Genomic DNA, 17,602 nt, shown 5'->3' with positions numbered 1-17,602 from the left:
CTCGGGAGAAAAAATGGGAACTACCTTATTTCTCATGATGTCTCTAACACATGGCACACGCCTGCTCATTGTCAGTTCGTAGGCGTGTTTTCAACCACCTCTCCTTATAAAAATGAGAACTAAGTTGCTCATGATGGCTCAATCCGCATGATGAGCATCTGCGTCGTAACAAAAGTGCTGATTACAAGAGTCACTGCAGCAGAGGGCCAGTGGCGCAATGGATAACGCGTCTGCCTACGGAGCAGAAGATTCCAGGTTCGACTCCTGGCTGGCTCGTTCGCATGCTGCCTTTTTGTTCTAGAAAGTATTTAAAAATGAGCCTTGTCACGCATGGCACACAAAAGCACATTGTTTGTTCGTAGTTAGTGCGTTTTTTCTACCTCTCCTCTGGGAAAAATGAGAACTAAATTTCTCATGATGGCACACGCTCGCTCACCTGCTCATTGTGGGCTTGTAGCGTTTTTTTCTACCTCTCCTTGTAAAAATGAGAAGTACGTTTCTCACTGTGTCTCAAGCAGGAAACTTCTATTTCGTTACAAAAGTGCTGACTCCTGCTCACGCTGTAGCAGCGGTCCAGTGGCGCAATGGATAACACATTTGACTAATTCCAGGTTGACTCCTGGCTGGCTCGATCATAGGCTGCCTTTTTGATTTATTCAATATGTATACATGGTCGAAGGCTGCAGACAGGCCCAGTAACAAGAGGAGGGCTTGCTTCTTGGCATCTTTGATATCATCCTGTTGAATCTTTAGGTCCAGTAAGGCCGATTCAGTGCCGTGGCTTGGTTGGAAACCAGATTGGCGCAAGCCCAGGAGATTGTGTGATTCCAGTCAAAACAGGTTCTTCCCTGTTCGTCCAAAACCATCAAGGACCACATTGACACCCTTGCTCTGAATCTGGCCGACTTCTGTAACCATTCCATCACCTGTGGAATCTTCCCCTCCACTCTGAAGCATTCTCTTGTGCACCCTCTTCTCAAAAATTCCACAGCCGACCCCTCCGGCCCGGCTAACTTCGCAGGTTTCTATCACTCCTTTCCAGGGCAAACTCTTGGAAAAGCTGACCATCTCCCAGCTTAATCTTCACACCGACTCTGTTGGTTGTCTCCATGACCATCAGCCTGGCTTCAGAGCTGTCAGAAGCATGGAAACTGCTCTCCTGAACACCTGTGAAGACCTGCTGTCCAACCATGACTCTAACATCCCTTTTGGGTCCTCATCCTACTCGATTTCTCTTCTGCCTTTGACACGGTCAACCATGCCATCCTGCTCAACTGTCTCCGTGATAAGCCGGGTATCACTGATCAGGCCCTGGCCTGGATGACCTCTTTCCACTCTGATCGGCCCTCCCAGGTCCAACTTGGGTCCTTCCTTTTCGCCATCTCATTCTCTACTTGTGGTGTTCCCCACGGGTCTAACCTCTCTCCCTGGCTGTTCAACCAATACCTGGCACCCATTTCCCACCGCATTGCAGCTCTCTGCTTCAACTTTCAGTGCTATGCGGATGACACTCTGCTTGTTTTCAGGCTTCCCTCCCTCATCTCTGACCGTCTGTCTGCCATCCAGGACTGGTCTGCCGCCAATGATCTCTGCCTTAATCCCATTTAGGCAGAGATTCTCCTCATCGGCACACCTGCACCCTCCTTTCCTGCCACTCTCTGGCCGGCCTCCCTTGGCCCTCTTCCTGCTCCCACCTTTGAGGCTAAGAACCTTGGGGTCATCTTCGACTCCACACTCTCCTTTTCTTCTCACATCTCTGACATCTCTAAGAAGTCAAACTACCAACTGTACATTTGCAGAGGTATTGTTCCTTTCCTCTCCTTCCCCCAGAAGCTTACTGTATCTAGAGCTCTGATTCTCTCTAGGCTAGACTACTGCAACAGCCTCTTTCTAAATCTGCCTGCTTCTTCTCTCTGTCCTCTGCAACTCATCCAGAACAGGACTGCAAGACGTTTCCTTGGTCTGAAGCCCAGGGATCGTATCTCTCCAGCCCTGAAATCTTTTCATTGCTCCCAGTGGCTGCAAGGGTTAAATTCAAGTCCCTCTGCATTGTCCACAAGGCTTACTGGGGCCTGGGTCCAAAATACCTTCAACTCTCCCTCCGTAAATACCTTCCCACTCGAGCTCTTTTCTCCTCCACCTCCAACTCCCTCAGGGCCGGTCGCTTCTCCAAGCAACGAGTTGGGGGTAGATCTCTTTCCTCAGCTGGGGCCTCCCTCTGGAACAGCCTGCCTGCCACACTGAAACTTGAGGAGAACCATCTCTGGTTCCGGAAGCACCTCAAGACCTTCCTCTTTGCTTCTGCCTTTGCTCTTCCGCTCCCCTGCTGATCTGTCTGCTTCAGCTCCGTGCACCTGGCTACCCTCTGATTTCGGGCCAAGGTCCCTGCCCACCCAGCCGCACACCTGCACTGCCTCCTGGCAACCCTTGCACGCAATCCTTGCACTTGGGTCTGTATCTGTAACCCTACAATGCCCTTACCTGCACTTATCAGACACCCCTTGTCTGCGCTTTAAACCTCGCACTTGCCACCCTGCTGGCTGCGCTACCAGTTGTTGTTGTTTTTATCCCTTCCTAGGCACGTTCCACCTCGCCCCTCTCCTTGCACTTTCCTCCCTCCCTCTCCCCTGCACTTGAGCATTCTCAATGTCACTGGGCCTAGGAAGATCGCTGTTTTGTCCTCCCTTCTTCCCCTCCCTTGCCTCGTCACGCTCTGAAACACGCGTGTATGAGTACGATTCAAATACAATATCATGTCATATCATAGCAGGAATCTATAGATCTGAAGATACGCAACTCCTTCAATCATTCATTGCAAACAGTAACAAACAAGGATAATTCCTCAGTGGTGTGATGGAGGCCCTTAACAGGTCTGAGGGATGTCCCCAACATCTGGAACACGATTTATCCTCCCATTACACCACTAATGAAACTTCTTTGCCTTCTCCATTGTTCAGGACGTTTTGGCATGTGCCAATTTGCACTGGACGCAGATCCCCTGCCGCTGAGGCCTCTTGGCCATGACCTTTTAGCACTGCTATGATTTGGCAAGTGAAGAATCACAACATAGGGCCACCACTAGATGCAATGTGATGTACGCTATCTGCCAAGATGGGCTACGTGCTACATGCCAACATACAGAAAGCGGAGTCTTTACTTTTTGAAGGGTCTTCCCGTGAAAGGGCTGTTTGGCGCTTACATGGCAGAATGCATGGACCTCAGAATAGAATACTTTGTGCATCTACCTACATCCGAAGAGACACTGTCAAAGGCGTGCCTGTTCACTTTGACTGCCTGTCTGATCTTGAACAACTAGCGTAGGTCTGGGGTAAGTTGAAGACTCAACAAACACGTACCTTAACTCGGTAGTGATCTGAAGATATGGAAAGGCTGGGCGAAATCTATTGGGATCAAAGGACCTCGTGTCACCTTGCCAGTCTACAGTGGTTTGATGGATAGGGGTACAGTGGGGTGGGGCAGTGGGTAGGGTAGGTGTACAGTGGTGTGGGATATTGTGGGTAGCGAAGAGTGGGGTAGGTGTAGAGTGGTTTGGGGTATAGTCAGTGGTGGTAGAGTAGGGTGGGGATAAGGGTAGATTGGGTGAGAGGGGAGAGGTGGGAATAGAGGGGGTGGGGTAGTGAGTTAAGGACAGGTAGAATTGGGTAAGATTTTTGTTATTATACCGGTAGCCATTTACAGCGGCAATTAAGCCATTAACTCACAGCAGACTGCTTAGAAACAACATAGATACCAGGGGTTGAGTTTTGGGTGGGAGGGGCAAGGAGTGGGTGGGAATGGCCAAAGAGGTAAGCATGGCCCAAGGCAGTCAATTAGACGATAAACAACCAACAATATTTAACAAATAAATAACCCAAAAAAAACCAAGTCGTGTGTCCCTCTTCACATGTCATCTCCCTCCTACCTGTACTTCAATGCAACGGTTTCGGCTTATAGGTGGTGCTTAAAATGCACAGTAGGCCATGTGCCTTCATCGCACCGGTGTTGTATACTAAACTGTTCCCCATGATAGACTGCTCGCCTGGTGTTCGGCAATCTTGGAGCCCCAACCCAACACCCTGACACAGCGATCGCCAAAAGGAAATAAAAATGTGCTGAAATGCTCCAGCCGGGCTTCTTAGTCCTGCTCTCTAAGAGGAAGGCTACAGCTCAATAAAACACCTTTTAAGAAGTAAACAAAAAATTGTATTCAATATATTATATGTTATTTTCTTAAAGTGAAAAACCCCATTTTATGTCTCTCACTTGTTGCATGTTTCGCGTTTCTGTGGCATGCACGTCGAGTACTCCTTGGCACGCCTATCACTCAGGCCTTACCTGTTTCATATCTGTATGGCACTTTTGGGGTTGATCTGGGTACAGATCATCCTCTCCCGCGGATTTAACACTGAAGAGCACCGAGCACATAAAATGGTACAATACTAAAAAGTGAAAACAGTCTAAATCTGTTATTTGCGCATGAAAATGTGAGTGCTATAGTACAATAAATGAGATGCTTGGTCCGTAAAACTCGCCAGAAAATACGTGCAGAGAGTTGCAATCCGGGCAGTATCTGATGCCAAATGCGTTCTTTGTCAGATGTTTGTATGTATTGTTTTCAATAAAGTATTTAAAAATGAGCCTTCTTTAACACATGTCACACGCCTGCTTATTGTGTGTTGGTAGCGTTTTTCCTACCTCTCGCTGTAAAAATGAGAACAAAGTTTCTCGTGATGTCTCAGGCAGCCCGACCTGAGCCTCTGGTTCGTAACAAAAGTGCTGAATGCAGCTCACAGTGCAGCAGCGGGCCAGTGGCGCAATGGATAACGCGTCTGCCTACGGAGCAGAAGATTCCAGGTTCGACTCCTGGCTGGCTCGTTCAAATGCTGCCTTTTTGTTCTGTATTTAAAAATGAGCCTTCTCACGCAAGGCACTCGAAAGCTCATTGTGTGTTTGTAGTCACTGTTGCAGCGTGTCTCTACCTCTACTCGGGAGAAAAAATGGGAACTACCTTATTTCTCATGATGTCTCTAACACATGGCACACGCCTGCTCATTGTCAGTTCGTAGGCGTGTTTTCAACCACCTCTCCTTATAAAAATGAGAACTAAGTTGCTCATGATGGCTCAATCCGCATGATGAGCATCTGCGTCGTAACAAAAGTGCTGATTCCAAGAGTCACTGCAGCAGAGGGCCAGTGGCGCAATGGATAACGCGTCTGCCTACGGAGCAGAAGATTCCAGGTTCGACTCCTGGCTGGCTCGTTCGCATGCTGCCTTTTTGTTCTAGAAAGTATTTAAAAATGAGCCTTGTCACGCATGGCACACAAAAGCACATTGTTTGTTCGTAGTTAGTGCGTTTTTTCTACCTCTCCTCTGGGAAAAATGAGAACTAAGTTTCTCATGATGGCACACGCTCGCTCACCTGCTCATTGTGGGCTTGTAGCGTTTTTTTCTACCTCTCCTTGTAAAAATGAGAAGTACGTTTCTCACTGTGTCTCAAGCAGGAAACTTCTGTTTCGTTACAAAAGTGCTGACTCCTGCTCACGCTGTAGCAGCGGTCCAGTGGCGCAATGGATAACACATTTGACTAATTCCAGGTTGACTCCTGGCTGGCTCGATCATAGGCTGCCTTTTTGATTTATTCAATATGTATACATGGTCGAAGGCTGCAGACAGGCCCAGTAACAAGAGGAGGGCTTGCTTCTTGGCATCTTTGATATCATCCTGTTGAATCTTTAGGTCCAGTAAGGCCGATTCAGTGCCGTGGCTTGGTTGGAAACCAGATTGGCGCAAGCCCAGGAGATTGTGTGATTCCAGTCAAAACAGGTTCTTCCCTGTTCGTCCAAAACCATCAAGGACCACATTGACACCCTTGCTCTGAATCTGGCCGACTTCTGTAACCATTCCATCACCTGTGGAATCTTCCCCTCCACTCTGAAGCATTCTCTTGTGCACCCTCTTCTCAAAAATTCCACAGCCGACCCCTCCGGCCCGGCTAACTTCGCAGGTTTCTATCACTCCTTTCCAGGGCAAACTCTTGGAAAAGCTGACCATCTCCCAGCTTAATCTTCACACCGACTCTGTTGGTTGTCTCCATGACCATCAGCCTGGCTTCAGAGCTGTCAGAAGCATGGAAACTGCTCTCCTGAACACATGTGAAGACCTGCTGTCCAACCATGACTCTAACATCCCTTTTGGGTCCTCATCCTACTCGATTTCTCTTCTGCCTTTGACACGGTCAACCATGCCATCCTGCTCAACTGTCTCCGTGATAAGCCGGGTATCACTGATCAGGCCCTGGCCTGGATGACCTCTTTCCACTCTGATCGGCCCTCCCAGGTCCAACTTGGGTCCTTCCTTTTCGCCATCTCATTCTCTACTTGTGGTGTTCCCCACGGGTCTAACCTCTCTCCCTGGCTGTTCAACCAATACCTGGCACCCATTTCCCACCGCATTGCAGCTCTCTGCTTCAACTTTCAGTGCTATGCGGATGACACTCTGCTTGTTTTCAGGCTTCCCTCCCTCATCTCTGACCGTCTGTCTGCCATCCAGGACTGGTCTGCCGCCAATGATCTCTGCCTTAATCCCATTTAGGCAGAGATTCTCCTCATCGGCACACCTGCACCCTCCTTTCCTGCCACTCTCTGGCCGGCCTCCCTTGGCCCTCTTCCTGCTCCCACCTTTGAGGCTAAGAACCTTGGGGTCATCTTCGACTCCACACTCTCCTTTTCTTCTCACATCTCTGACATCTCTAAGAAGTCAAACTACCAACTGTACATTTGCAGAGGTATTGTTCCTTTCCTCTCCTTCCCCCAGAAGCTTACTGTATCTAGAGCTCTGATTCTCTCTAGGCTAGACTACTGCAACAGCCTCTTTCTAAATCTGCCTGCTTCTTCTCTCTGTCCTCTGCAACTCATCCAGAACAGGACTGCAAGACGTTTCCTTGGTCTGAAGCCCAGGGATCGTATCTCTCCAGCCCTGAAATCTTTTCATTGCTCCCAGTGGCTGCAAGGGTTAAATTCAAGTCCCTCTGCATTGTCCACAAGGCTTACTGGGGCCTGGGTCCAAAATACCTTCAACTCTCCCTCCGTAAATACCTTCCCACTCGAGCTCTTTTCTCCTCCACCTCCAACTCCCTCAGGGCCGGTCGCTTCTCCAAGCAACGAGTTGGGGGTAGATCTCTTTCCTCAGCTGGGGCCTCCCTCTGGAACAGCCTGCCTGCCACACTGAAACTTGAGGAGAACCATCTCTGGTTCCGGAAGCACCTCAAGACCTTCCTCTTTGCTTCTGCCTTTGCTCTTCCGCTCCCCTGCTGATCTGTCTGCTTCAGCTCCGTGCACCTGGCTACCCTCTGATTTCGGGCCAAGGTCCCTGCCCACCCAGCCGCACACCTGCACTGCCTCCTGGCAACCCTTGCACGCAATCCTTGCACTTGGGTCTGTATCTGTAACCCTACAATGCCCTTACCTGCACTTATCAGACACCCCTTGTCTGCGCTTTAAACCTCGCACTTGCCACCCTGCTGGCTGCGCTACCAGTTGTTGTTGTTTTTATCCCTTCCTAGGCACGTTCCACCTGGCCCCTCTCCTTGCACTTTCCTCCCTCCCTCTCCCCTGCACTTGAGCATTCTCAATGTCACTGGGCCTAGGAAGATCGCTGTTTTGTCCTCCCTTCTTCCCCTCCCTTGCCTCGTCACGCTCTGAAACACGCGTGTATGAGTACGATTCAAATACAATATCATGTCATATCATAGCAGGAATCTATAGATCTGAAGATACGCAACTCCTTCAATCATTCATTGCAAACAGTAACAAACAAGGATAATTCCTCAGTGGTGTGATGGAGGCCCTTAACAGGTCTGAGGGATGTCCCCAACATCTGGAACACGATTTATCCTCCCATTACACCACTAATGAAACTTCTTTGCCTTCTCCATTGTTCAGGACGTTTTGGCATGTGCCAATTTGCACTGGACGCAGATCCCCTGCCGCTGAGGCCTCTTGGCCATGACCTTTTAGCACTGCTATGATTTGGCAAGTGAAGAATCACAACATAGGGCCACCACTAGATGCAATGTGATGTACGCTATCTGCCAAGATGGGCTACGTGCTACATGCCAACATACAGAAAGCGGAGTCTTTACTTTTTGAAGGGTCTTCCCGTGAAAGGGCTGTTTGGCGCTTACATGGCAGAATGCATGGACCTCAGAATAGAATACTTTGTGCATCTACCTACATCCGAAGAGACACTGTCAAAGGCGTGCCTGTTCACTTTGACTTCCTGTCTGATCTTGAACAACTAGCGTAGGTCTGGGGTAAGTTGAAGACTCAACAAACACGTACCTTAACTCGGTAGTGATCTGAAGATATGGAAAGGCTGGGCGAAATCTATTGGGATCAAAGGACCTCGTGTCACCTTGCCAGTCTACAGTGGTTTGATGGATAGGGGTACAGTGGGGTGGGGCAGTGGGTAGGGTAGGTGTACAGTGGTGTGGGATATTGTGGGTAGCGAAGAGTGGGGTAGGTGTAGAGTGGTTTGGGGTATAGTCAGTGGTGGTAGAGTAGGGTGGGGATAAGGGTAGATTGGGTGAGAGGGGAGAGGTGGGAATAGAGGGGGTGGGGTAGTGAGTTAAGGACAGGTAGAATTGGGTAAGATTTTTGTTATTATACCGGTAGCCATTTACAGCGGCAATTAAGCCATTAACTCACAGCAGACTGCTTAGAAACAACATAGATACCAGGGGTTGAGTTTTGGGTGGGAGGGGCAAGGAGTGGGTGGGAATGGCCAAAGAGGTAAGCATGGCCCAAGGCAGTCAATTAGACGATAAACAACCAACAATATTTAACAAATAAATAACCCAAAAAAAACCAAGTCGTGTGTCCCTCTTCACATGTCATCTCCCTCCTACCTGTACTTCAATGCAACGGTTTCGGCTTATAGGTGGTGCTTAAAATGCACAGTAGGCCATGTGCCTTCATCGCACCGGTGTTGTATACTAAACTGTTCCCCATGATAGACTGCTCGCCTGGTGTTCAGCAATCTTGGAGCCCCAACCCAACACCCTGACACAGCGATCGCCAAAAGGAAATAAAAATGTGCTGAAATGCTCCAGCCGGGCTTCTTAGTCCTGCTCTCTAAGAGGAAGGCTACAGCTCAATAAAACACCTTTTAAGAAGTAAACAAAAAATTGTATTCAATATATTATATGTTATTTCTTAAAGTGAAAAACCCCATTTTATGTCTCTCACTTGTTGCATGTTTCGCGTTTCTGTGGCATGCACGTTGAGTACTCCTTGGCACGCCTATCACTCAGGCCTTACCTGTTTCATATCTGTATGGCACTTTTGGGGTTGATCTGGGTACAGATCATCCTCTCCCGCGGATTTAACACTGAAGAGCACCGAGCACATAAAATGGTACAATACTAAAAAGTGAAAACATTCTAAATCTGTTATTTGCGCATGAAAATGTGAGTGCTATAGTACAATAAATGAGATGCTTGGTCCGTAAAACTCGCCAGAAAATACGTGCAGAGAGTTGCAATCCGGGCAGTATCTGATGCCAAATGCGTTCTTTGTCAGATGTTTGTATGTATTGTTTTCAATAAAGTATTTAAAAATGAGCCTTCTTTAACACATGTCACACGCCTGCTTATTGTGTGTTGGTAGCGTTTTTCCTACCTCTCGCTGTAAAAATGAGAACAAAGTTTCTCGTGATGTCTCAGGCAGCCCGACCTGAGCCTCTGGTTCGTAACAAAAGTGCTGAATGCAGCTCACAGTGCAGCAGCGGGCCAGTGGCGCAGTGGATAACGCGTCTGCCTACGGAGCAGAAGATTCCAGGTTCGACTCCTGGCTGGCTCGTTCAAATGCTGCCTTTTTGTTCTGTATTTAAAAATGAGCCTTCTCACGCAAGGCACTCGAAAGCTCATTGTGTGTTTGTAGTCACTGTTGCAGCGTGTTTCTACCTCTACTCGGGAGAAAAAATGGGAACTACCTTATTTCTCATGATGTCTCTAACACATGGCACACGCCTGCTCATTGTCAGTTCGTAGGCGTGTTTTCAACCACCTCTCCTTATAAAAATGAGAACTAAGTTGCTCATGATGGCTCAATCCGCATGATGAGCCTCTGCGTCGTAACAAAAGTGCTGATTCCAAGAGTCACTGCAGCAGAGGGCCAGTGGCGCAATGGATAACGCGTCTGTCTACGGAGCAGAAGATTCCAGGTTCGACTCCTGGCTGGCTCGTTCGCATGCTGCCTTTTTGTTCTAGAAAGTATTTAAAAATGAGCCTTGTCACGCATGGCACACAAAAGCACATTGTTTGTTCGTAGTTAGTGCGTTTTTTCTACCTCTCCTCTGGGAAAAATGAGAACTAAGTTTCTCATGATGGCACACGCTCGCTCACCTGCTCATTGTGGGCTTGTAGCGTTTTTTTCTACCTCTCCTTGTAAAAATGAGAAGTACGTTTCTCACTGTGTCTCAAGCAGGAAACTTCTGTTTCGTTACAAAAGTGCTGACTCCTGCTCACGCTGTAGCAGCGGTCCAGTGGCGCAATGGATAACACATTTGACTAATTCCAGGTTGACTCCTGGCTGGCTCGATCATAGGCTGCCTTTTTGATTTATTCAATATGTATACATGGTCGAAGGCTGCAGACAGGCCCAGTAACAAGAGGAGGGCTTGCTTCTTGGCATCTTTGATATCATCCTGTTGAATCTTTAGGTCCAGTAAGGCCGATTCAGTGCCGTGGCTTGGTTGGAAACCAGATTGGCGCAAGCCCAGGAGATTGTGTGATTCCAGTCAAAACAGGTTCTTCCCTGTTCGTCCAAAACCATCAAGGACCACATTGACACCCTTGCTCTGAATCTGGCCGACTTCTGTAACCATTCCATCACCTGTGGAATCTTCCCCTCCACTCTGAAGCATTCTCTTGTGCACCCTCTTCTCAAAAATTCCACAGCCGACCCCTCCGGCCCGGCTAACTTCGCAGGTTTCTATCACTCCTTTCCAGGGCAAACTCTTGGAAAAGCTGACCATCTCCCAGCTTAATCTTCACACCGACTCTGTTGGTTGTCTCCATGACCATCAGCCTGGCTTCAGAGCTGTCAGAAGCATGGAAACTGCTCTCCTGAACACCTGTGAAGACCTGCTGTCCAACCATGACTCTAACATCCCTTTTGGGTCCTCATCCTACTCGATTTCTCTTCTGCCTTTGACACGGTCAACCATGCCATCCTGCTCAACTGTCTCCGTGATAAGCCGGGTATCACTGATCAGGCCCTGGCCTGGATGACCTCTTTCCACTCTGATCGGCCCTCCCAGGTCCAACTTGGGTCCTTCCTTTTCGCCATCTCATTCTCTACTTGTGGTGTTCCCCACGGGTCTAACCTCTCTCCCTGGCTGTTCAACCAATACCTGGCACCCATTTCCCACCGCATTGCAGCTCTCTGCTTCAACTTTCAGTGCTATGCGGATGACACTCTGCTTGTTTTCAGGCTTCCCTCCCTCATCTCTGACCGTCTGTCTGCCATCCAGGACTGGTCTGCCGCCAATGATCTCTGCCTTAATCCCATTTAGGCAGAGATTCTCCTCATCGGCACACCTGCACCCTCCTTTCCTGCCACTCTCTGGCCGGCCTCCCTTGGCCCTCTTCCTGCTCCCACCTTTGAGGCTAAGAACCTTGGGGTCATCTTCGACTCCACACTCTCCTTTTCTTCTCACATCTCTGACATCTCTAAGAAGTCAAACTACCAACTGTACATTTGCAGAGGTATTGTTCCTTTCCTCTCCTTCCCCCAGAAGCTTACTGTATCTAGAGCTCTGATTCTCTCTAGGCTAGACTACTGCAACAGCCTCTTTCTAAATCTGCCTGCTTCTTCTCTCTGTCCTCTGCAACTCATCCAGAACAGGACTGCAAGACGTTTCCTTGGTCTGAAGCCCAGGGATCGTATCTCTCCAGCCCTGAAATCTTTTCATTGCTCCCAGTGGCTGCAAGGGTTAAATTCAAGTCCCTCTGCATTGTCCACAAGGCTTACTGGGGCCTGGGTCCAAAATACCTTCAACTCTCCCTCCGTAAATACCTTCCCACTCGAGCTCTTTTCTCCTCCACCTCCAACTCCCTCAGGGCCGGTCGCTTCTCCAAGCAACGAGTTGGGGGTAGATCTCTTTCCTCAGCTGGGGCCTCCCTCTGGAACAGCCTGCCTGCCACACTGAAACTTGAGGAGAACCATCTCTGGTTCCGGAAGCACCTCAAGACCTTCCTCTTTGCTTCTGCCTTTGCTCTTCCGCTCCCCTGCTGATCTGTCTGCTTCAGCTCCGTGCACCTGGCTACCCTCTGATTTCGGGCCAAGGTCCCTGCCCACCCAGCCGCACACCTGCACTGCCTCCTGGCAACCCTTGCACGCAATCCTTGCACTTGGGTCTGTATCTGTAACCCTACAGTGCCCTTACCTGCACTTATCAGACACCCCTTGTCTGCGCTTTAAACCTCGCACTTGCCACCCTGCTGGCTGCGCTACCAGTTGTTGTTGTTTTTATCCCTTCCTAGGCACGTTCCACCTCGCCCCTCTCCTTGCACTTTCCTCCCTCCCTCTCCCCTGCACTTGAGCATTCTCAATGTCACTGGGCCTAGGAAGATCGCTGTTTTGTCCTCCCTTCTTCCCCTCCCTTGCCTCGTCACGCTCTGAAACACGCGTGTATGAGTACGATTCAAATACAATATCATGTCATATCATAGCAGGAATCTATAGATCTGAAGATACGCAACTCCTTCAATCATTCATTGCAAACAGTAACAAACAAGGATAATTCCTCAGTGGTGTGATGGAGGCCCTTAACAGGTCTGAGGGATGTCCCCAACATCTGGAACACGATTTATCCTCCCATTACACCACTAATGAAACTTCTTTGCCTTCTCCATTGTTCAGGACGTTTTGGCATGTGCCAATTTGCACTGGACGCAGATCCCCTGCCGCTGAGGCCTCTTGGCCATGACCTTTTAGCACTGCTATGATTTGGCAAGTGAAGAATCACAACATAGGGCCACCACTAGATGCAATGTGATGTACGCTATCTGCCAAGATGGGCTACGTGCTACATGCCAACATACAGAAAGCGGAGTCTTTACTTTTTGAAGGGTCTTCCCGTGAAAGGGCTGTTTGGCGCTTACATGGCAGAATGCATGGACCTCAGAATAGAATACTTTGTGCATCTACCTACATCCGAAGAGACACTGTCAAAGGCGTGCCTGTTCACTTTGACTGCCTGTCTGATCTTGAACAACTAGCGTAGGTCTGGGGTAAGTTGGAGACTCAACAAACACGTACCTTAACTCGGTAGTGATCTGAAGATATGGAAAGGCTGGGCGAAATCTATTGGGATCAAAGGACCTCGTGTCACCTTGCCAGTCTACAGTGGTTTGATGGATAGGGGTACAGTGGGGTGGGGCAGTGGGTAGGGTAGGTCTACAGTGGTGTGGGATATTGTGGGTAGCGAAGAGTGGGGTAGGTGTAGAGTGGTTTGGGGTATAGTCAGCGGTGGTAGAGTAGGGTGGGGATAAGGGTAGATTGGGTGAGAGGGGAGAGGTGGGAATAGAGGGGGTGGGGTAGTGAGTTAAGGACAGGTAGAATTGGGTAAGATTTTTGTTATTATACCGGTAGCCATTTACAGCGGCAATTAAGCCATTAACTCACAGCAGACTGCTTAGAAACAACATAGATACCAGGGGTTGAGTTTTGGGTGGGAGGGGCAAGGAGTGGGTGGGAATGGCCAAAGAGGTAAGCATGGCCCAAGGCAGTCAATTAGACGATAAACAACCAACAATATTTAACAAATAAATAACCCAAAAAAAAACAAGTCGTGTGTCCCTCTTCACATGTCATCTCCCTCCTACCTGTACTTCAATGCAACGGTTTCGGCTTATAGGTGGTGCTTAAAATGCACAGTAGGCCATGTGCCTTCATCGCACCGGTGTTGTATACTAAACTGTTCCCCATGATAGACTGCTCGCCTGGTGTTCGGCAATCTTGGAGCCCCAACCCAACACCCTGACACAGCGATCGCCAAAAGGAAATAAAAATGTGCTGAAATGCTCCAGCCGGGCTTCTTAGTCCTGCTCTCTAAGAGGAAGGCTACAGCTCAATAAAACACCTTTTAAGAAGTAAACAAAAAATTGTATTCAATATATTATATGTTATTTTCTTAAAGTGAAAAACCCCATTTTATGTCTCTCACTTGTTGCATGTTTCGCGTTTCTGTAGCATGCACGTCGAGTACTCCTTGGCACGCCTATCACTCAGGCCTTACCTGTTTCATATCTGTATGGCACTTTTGGGGTTGATCTGGGTACAGATCATCCTCTCCCGCGGATTTAACACTGAAGAGCACCGAGCACATAAAATGGTACAATACTAAAAAGTGAAAACAGTCTAAATCTGTTATTTGCGCATGAAAATGTGAGTGCTATAGTACAATAAATGAGATGCTTGGTCCGTAAAACTCGCCAGAAAATACGTGCAGAGAGTTGCAATCCGGGCAGTATCTGATGCCAAATGCGTTCTTTGTCAGATGTTTGTATGTATTGTTTTCAATAAAGTATTTAAAAATGAGCCTTCTTTAACACATGTCACACGCCTGCTTATTGTGTGTTGGTAGCGTTTTTCCTACCTCTCGCTGTAAAAATGAGAACAAAGTTTCTCGTGATGTCTCAGGCAGCCCGACCTGAGCCTCTGGTTCGTAACAAAAGTGCTGAATGCAGCACACAGTGCAGCAGCGGGCCAGTGGCGCAATGGATAACGCGTCTGCCTACGGAGCAGAAGATTCCAGGTTCGACTCCTGGCTGGCTCGTTCAAATGCTGCCTTTTTGTTCTGTATTTAAAAATGAGCCTTCTCACGCAAGGCACTCGAAGCTCATTGTGTGTTTGTAGTCACTGTTGCAGCGTGTTTCTACCTCTACTCGGGAGAAAAAATGGGAACTACGTTATTTCTCATGATGTCTCTAACACATGGCACACGCCTGCTCATTGTCAGTTCGTAGGCGTGTTTTCAACCACCTCTCCTTATAAAAATGAGAACTAAGTTGCTCATGATGGCTCAATCCGCATGATGAGCATCTGCGTCGTAACAAAAGTGCTGATTCCAAGAGTCACTGCAGCAGAGGGCCAGTGGCGCAATGGATAACGCGTCTGCCTACGGAGCAGAAGATTCCAGGTTCGACTCCTGGCTGGCTCGTTCGCATGCTGCCTTTTTGTTCTAGAAAGTATTTAAAAATGAGCCTTGTCACGCATGGCACACAAAAGCACATTGTTTGTTCGTAGTTAGTGCGTTTTTTCTACCTCTCCTCTGGGAAAAATGAGAACTAAGTTTCTCATGATGGCACACGCTCGCTCACCTGCTCATTGTGGGCTTGTAGCGTTTTTTTCTACCTCTCCTTGTAAAAATGAGAAGTACGTTTCTCACTGTGTCTCAAGCAGGAAACTTCTATTTCGTTACAAAAGTGCTGACTCCTGCTCACGCTGTAGCAGCGGTCCAGTGGCGCAATGGATAACACATTTGACTAATTCCAGGTTGACTCCTGGCTGGCTCGATCATAGGCTGCCTTTTTGATTTATTCAATATGTATACATGGTCGAAGGCTGCAGACAGGCCCAGTAACAAGAGGAGGGCTTGCTTCTTGGCATCTTTGATATCATCCTGTTGAATCTTTAGGTCCAGTAAGGCCGATTCAGTGCCGTGGCTTGGTTGGAAACCAGATTGGCGCAAGCCCAGGAGATTGTGTGATTCCAGTCAAAACAGGTTCTTCCCTGTTCGTCCAAAACCATCAAGGACCACATTGACACCCTTGCTCTGAATCTGGCCGACTTCTGTAACCATTCCATCACCTGTGGAATCTTCCCCTCCACTCTGAAGCATTCTCTTGTGCACCCTCTTCTCAAAAATTCCACAGCCGACCCCTCCGGCCCGGCTAACTTCGCAGGTTTCTATCACTCCTTTCCAGGGCAAACTCTTGGAAAAGCTGACCATCTCCCAGCTTAATCTTCACACCGACTCTGTTGGTTGTCTCCATGACCATCAGCCTGGCTTCAGAGCTGTCAGAAGCATGGAAACTGCTCTCCAGGTAGAATTGGGTAAGATTTTTGTTATTATACCGGTAGCCATTTACAGCGGCAATTAAGCCATTAACTCACAGCAGACTGCTTAGAAACAACATAGATACCAGGGGTTGAGTTTTGGGTGGGAGGGGCAAGGAGTGGGTGGGAATGGCCAAAGAGGTAAGCATGGCCCAAGGCAGTCAATTAGACGATAAACAACCAACAATATTTAACAAATAAATAACCCAAAAAAAACCAAGTCGTGTGTCCCTCTTCACATGTCATCTCCCTCCTACCTGTACTTCAATGCAACGGTTTCGGCTTATAGGTGGTGCTTAAAATGCACAGTAGGCCATGTGCCTTCATCGCACCGGTGTTGTATACTAAACTGTTCCCCATGATAGACTGCTCGCCTGGTGTTCGGCAATCTTGGAGCCCCAACCCAACACCCTGACACAGCGATCGCCAAAAGGAAATAAAAATGTGCTGAAATGCTCCAGCCGGGCTTCTTAGTCCTGCTCTCTAAGAGGAAGGCTACAGCTCAATAAAACACCTTTTAAGAAGTAAACAAAAAATTGTATTCAATATATTATATGTTATTTTCTTAAAGTGAAAAACCCCATTTTATGTCTCTCACTTGTTGCATGTTTCGCGTTTCTGTAGCATGCACGTCGAGTACTCCTTGGCACGCCTATCACTCAGGCCTTACCTGTTTCATATCTGTATGGCACTTTTGGGGTTGATCTGGGTACAGATCATCCTCTCCCGCGGATTTAACACTGAAGAGCACCGAGCACATAAAATGGTACAATACTAAAAAGTGAAAACAGTCTAAATCTGTTATTTGCGCATGAAAATGTGAGTGCTATAGTACAATAAATGAGATGCTTGGTCCGTAAAACTCGCCAGAAAATACGTGCAGAGAGTTGCAATCCGGGCAGTATCTGATGCCAAATGCGTTCTTTGTCAGATGTTTGTATGTATTGTTTTCAATAAAGTATTTAAAAATGAGCCTTCTTTAACACATGTCACACGCCTGCTTATTGTGTGTTGGTAGCGTTTTTCCTACCTCTCGCTGTAAAAATGAGAACAAAGTTTCTCGTGATGTCTCAGGCAGCCCGACCTGAGCCTCTGGTTCGTAACAAAAGTGCTGAATGCAGCACACAGTGCAGCAGCGGGCCAGTGGCGCAATGGATAACGCGTCTGCCTACGGAGCAGAAGATTCCAGGTTCGACTCCTGGCTGGCTCGTTCAAATGCTGCCTTTTTGTTCTGTATTTAAAAATGAGCCTTCTCACGCAAGGCACTCGAAAGCTCATTGTGTGTTTGTAGTCACTGTTGCAGCGTGTTTCTACCTCTACTCGGGAGAAAAAATGGGAACTACGTTATTTCTCATGATGTCTCTAACACATGGCACACGCCTGCTCATTGTCAGTTCGTAGGCGTGTTTTCAACCACCTCTCCTTATAAAAATGAGAACTAAGTTGCTCATGATGGCTCAATCCGCATGATGAGCAT

The 17,602-nt window shown here is 48.2% G+C and overlaps 8 non-coding genes across 8 annotated transcripts; all 8 read left to right on the top strand.

Moving 5' to 3' along the window:
• The first annotated feature begins 203 nt into the window (after positions 1 to 203).
• TRNAR-ACG (transfer RNA arginine (anticodon ACG)) lies at positions 204 to 276 on the top strand. The gene has a single exon. It is a non-coding gene; the product is annotated as a tRNA-Arg (tRNA).
• A 4,526-nt stretch (positions 277 to 4,802) lies between these two features.
• Positions 4,803 to 4,875, top strand: TRNAR-ACG (transfer RNA arginine (anticodon ACG)). Its single transcript has one exon. It is a non-coding gene; the product is annotated as a tRNA-Arg (tRNA).
• A 312-nt stretch (positions 4,876 to 5,187) lies between these two features.
• On the top strand, positions 5,188 to 5,260 carry TRNAR-ACG (transfer RNA arginine (anticodon ACG)). Its single transcript has one exon. It is a non-coding gene; the product is annotated as a tRNA-Arg (tRNA).
• A 4,525-nt stretch (positions 5,261 to 9,785) lies between these two features.
• Positions 9,786 to 9,858, top strand: TRNAR-ACG (transfer RNA arginine (anticodon ACG)). Its single transcript has one exon. It is a non-coding gene; the product is annotated as a tRNA-Arg (tRNA).
• Positions 9,859 to 10,170: 312 nt separating this feature from the next.
• On the top strand, positions 10,171 to 10,243 carry TRNAR-ACG (transfer RNA arginine (anticodon ACG)). Its single transcript has one exon. It is a non-coding gene; the product is annotated as a tRNA-Arg (tRNA).
• A 4,526-nt stretch (positions 10,244 to 14,769) lies between these two features.
• TRNAR-ACG (transfer RNA arginine (anticodon ACG)) lies at positions 14,770 to 14,842 on the top strand. The gene has a single exon. It is a non-coding gene; the product is annotated as a tRNA-Arg (tRNA).
• Positions 14,843 to 15,153: 311 nt separating this feature from the next.
• TRNAR-ACG (transfer RNA arginine (anticodon ACG)) lies at positions 15,154 to 15,226 on the top strand. Its single transcript has one exon. It is a non-coding gene; the product is annotated as a tRNA-Arg (tRNA).
• A 2,036-nt stretch (positions 15,227 to 17,262) lies between these two features.
• Positions 17,263 to 17,335, top strand: TRNAR-ACG (transfer RNA arginine (anticodon ACG)). The gene has a single exon. It is a non-coding gene; the product is annotated as a tRNA-Arg (tRNA).
• The last annotated feature ends 267 nt before the right edge of the window (positions 17,336 to 17,602 follow it).

This window comes from Ambystoma mexicanum, chromosome 13 (assembly GCF_040938575.1).
Source record: "Ambystoma mexicanum isolate Mex_15411 chromosome 13, UKY_AmexF1_1, whole genome shotgun sequence".
Classification (NCBI taxonomy): domain Eukaryota; kingdom Metazoa; phylum Chordata; class Amphibia; order Caudata; family Ambystomatidae; genus Ambystoma; species Ambystoma mexicanum.
This window is presented reverse-complemented; position numbering and strand designations above follow the sequence as displayed.